This window comes from Thalassophryne amazonica, chromosome 15, assembly GCF_902500255.1.
Source record: "Thalassophryne amazonica chromosome 15, fThaAma1.1, whole genome shotgun sequence".
Lineage (NCBI taxonomy): Eukaryota > Metazoa > Chordata > Actinopteri > Batrachoidiformes > Batrachoididae > Thalassophryne > Thalassophryne amazonica.
Window position 1 is genome coordinate 65411640 of NC_047117.1, and position 3558 is coordinate 65415197.

Genomic DNA, 3558 nt, shown 5'->3' on the forward strand with positions numbered 1-3558 from the left:
AACAGTTTGTATGAAAGATTGTTTGGGTAGTTTCTATGGAGATAAACAGTGACATCAGAGCACATGTATATAGCGCCAAATCACAACAAACAGTTGCCCCAAGGCGCTTTATATTGTAAGGCAGTGGTGTGGTGGAAATTACATTTACAAGGCCAATAGTGCCCGTAGTTAAAGAATCACCCTTGTGTCTTTATACCTCCAGAAAACCAAAATGTATATATAGTAATACAGCAAACACTCAGTCCGTCCATCTGTCCACAACTCTACTGAAACCATTTGGTGGATTTCATTGAGAAGTCGCACAGTCTTTGCACTTTATATGAAGAAAAATAATTCTGGTTCGATGTCGACGTGGGGAGATAGGAGTTTTTTAAGCGATATTTGTCAGCTACATTTACAGAGGTTGTTGTTTGACACCAAAAGATTTCCAACTACCAAGATGTAATACATCTAAGCAATTAATATGTTCATAGATTTCCAGTTTTCTTGATGTTTCTTTGTGAATGTTTGCTTTGGCATTTTCCTCCTTGTTTTTTTGTTATTTTTTATTATTTTGCATTTGATTTGGTTATCCTGAGAATCTGCAGCAGCCCCAGCAAGTTGCTGGACATTGAATCTGACATATACACAGAGTGTTGTGCTGTGCAGAGTGGAGGCAGATTGTCTGACTTATTCTCAGTGAATTTAGATTTTCATCAGGGATGTGTGGTGGCCCCGACACTGTCTAGTGTCTGTGTGGACTGGGTGTTAAGTCAGGTTGTCCAGTCCAGTGAGGAAAGGTTTACGGACTGTGACTTTGTAGAAAATGCTGTCATCTCTGCAGAATCAATGGATTCCCTGATTGCAGCATTTAAGAAGTTGAGCGATTGTTCTGGATCAAGATTAAGATGCAGGCTTTCAGCAACATCTTTGACTCTGCCATCACATGTGTATCTGTGTGGTGGAAGACAGATTTGGTATCTCTGCATTGACATTCATGGTTCTGGATCCTCTGTCTTTGAGGTTAAGAGACACCTGGGAAAAGCTTATCATGGAGGCATGAGGTTATTGGACAGAGGTGGTTGGCAATGCTGATACCTTTGCAAGAGAACAGGGGCCCAAGTCTTTAGGACCTCTGTTCTATGTTCCGTTCCTTGGGTACCACTGAGATGACTGTGTCAAATGAACAGTTACTTTTAGGAAGACTCAGAAGGCGCATTGCTTGCATCATGATGCAATGGCAGCTGCGACATTTTGGCTACGTGTGTGACGTTTCTACATATGTACATGATCCAGTGTGCAGGTGCCTCAGTGCTGAGGACCACAGCAACTGGAAAAGTACGCTGGCATATTGCATGTCCACAGCAGATAGATGGCTACTTTTTGGAAGTTGGGATGGATCAGTTGTCTGCCTTGGTGTTTGCCAACCAGGACTTCGGTTGGTTTGGCGTAATGGATTTGGCGATACGTGGCACCAGCGTGTGCTCCCAAACCTGACCTGTTTTCTTGTTCTTACGGTGCCTTTAAATCCCCAAGAGAGCAGCCTGTATAGTTCTAAAACCACACTTCATCTTGTTTGGAGCAGCCGTGGTTTAAATCCAGTGTGTTGTGATGAGTGTGCTCGAGCGGTTGGCAAGAACTAATAAAGCTTCTCTTTAGCGCTGCAGCTTTGGCAGGTCTGTTGCATCAGTGCCTTACAGCTGGAGTTTTTCTCTTGCTCCAGCATGATTTAGTCTGGCACAAATTTGCAGAGGGGTGATTCTTAGACTACGGGCACTTATTATGTCCTTTGATCATATTGTATGAAAAACAGAAAAAGGGAAATTTCACACTTTTATAGTTATCTTTACAATGAAAGTGTGTTAAGAAATTTGTTCTAGTAGTCTATGATGACTTTTTCACCTTTTTTCAGCATCATTATATGCAAATATTGCCGTTTTGTGCTTGTCCCACACCCAGACATTTGATCTTTAATGATAAAAATGAATGGTAAAGAAACATTTTTTCTAATGTTTTAAAATATCTCTGAATAAAATATCAGTAAAATAATCAAAACATAATTGGGGTATTCATTGTCATACAACTGTTGTGATTTTTTTTAAACAAAATGTAGTTGTCCCACACTATTGCTGTAATTTCCACCACAACACTGTAATGTCCCTAAACAGTTTGTATGAAAGATTGTTTGGGTAGTTTCTATGGAGATAAACAGTGACATCAGAGCACATGTATATAGCGCCAAATCACAACAAACAGTTGCCCCAAGGCGCTTTATATTGTAAGGCAATGGTGTGGTGGAAATTACATTTACAAGGCCAATAGTGCCCGTAGTTAAAGAATCACCCAGAGATGCCTCACTGGTAATGGTGATTGATTCACAATAGCATCCTTTGAGCCTCTAAACACAAGTGGAACAAAGTTTATCTGGTTCATACTTGACTAATGTGTCTGAGCATGACTCAGCGTTTATTCACGGACAGGCCCTTGCTTGTTGCTGCAGACAGCTGATTCTTCTCTGAGTCTTGCCTAACTTTTGAAATATTTGAGCAGTTTGGTCTCAAAGACTGTAGCAAAGCAAATGAGAATGTTAGCGTTTTGGAAAACAGCAAATGCACTTTATCCACCTTAGTGGGCATTTACACAAAGGTCATAGGTTTTGATCTACACTAATGCCTGCAGTATGTTCTACCATCTACACATATAAATTAAGTTTACTTTTAAAACATCAAGTTAGCCAGTGAAAGGCAGCATAGTATGGGGAAACTGTGTTTCCTTCAAATTAAAGCTGGCATAAAAAAAATACCAGCTTGTTCCACCAACACTTCCCTCATGAGGGTGGAAGAAAACATTACACAAGAAAATATTTACCCAAGGCAGTTGGGGTGTGTGTGTGTGTGTGTGTATATATATATATATATATACACACACACAAGGTTGGGTAGGATTACTTTGAAATGTAATCCTAAAGTAATCAGATTACAAGTAATCCAAATGTATGTACATACATACATGTAATCCACATGTATTCTTTCAAAGTAATCCTACCCAACCTTGTGTGTCTGTGTGTGTGTGTGTGTGTGTGTTCGGTACCCTGAAATTTTTACTATCATGTAGCAGTTGATTTTTTTCTTAAATATCTACTTACTATACAAATCTGTTTTAAAATATAAAACTCTTCATTTCTTTGTAGCTTTATCACCTTCTTCATAAAGCTATAAAGACAGCTGCAGACAATCACTATTAAAGTGATTGTAAAAAACTGATCAAATACAAAAGGATTTTCTTATCAACTGTAGATCACCTAAAACAGCAGCTCCCAAATGTAAAAATGTATTGGCAAAATTTGAAGCCTGCAGATTTTCTTAAATACACACACACACACACACTACGTATACAATTATTCAATTATACAAGGTAAATACATATACATCATAATATGAACATAGTACAATTCCAAATTACACACAAATAACAGTTCAATGAGATAAAAGAAAAATATATAGTGAGTACAGCAGATATTTACAAATACGAATGACTTCAAAGTTTTATACTGAAAGGCGTCACCGGAAAGGCGTGGTT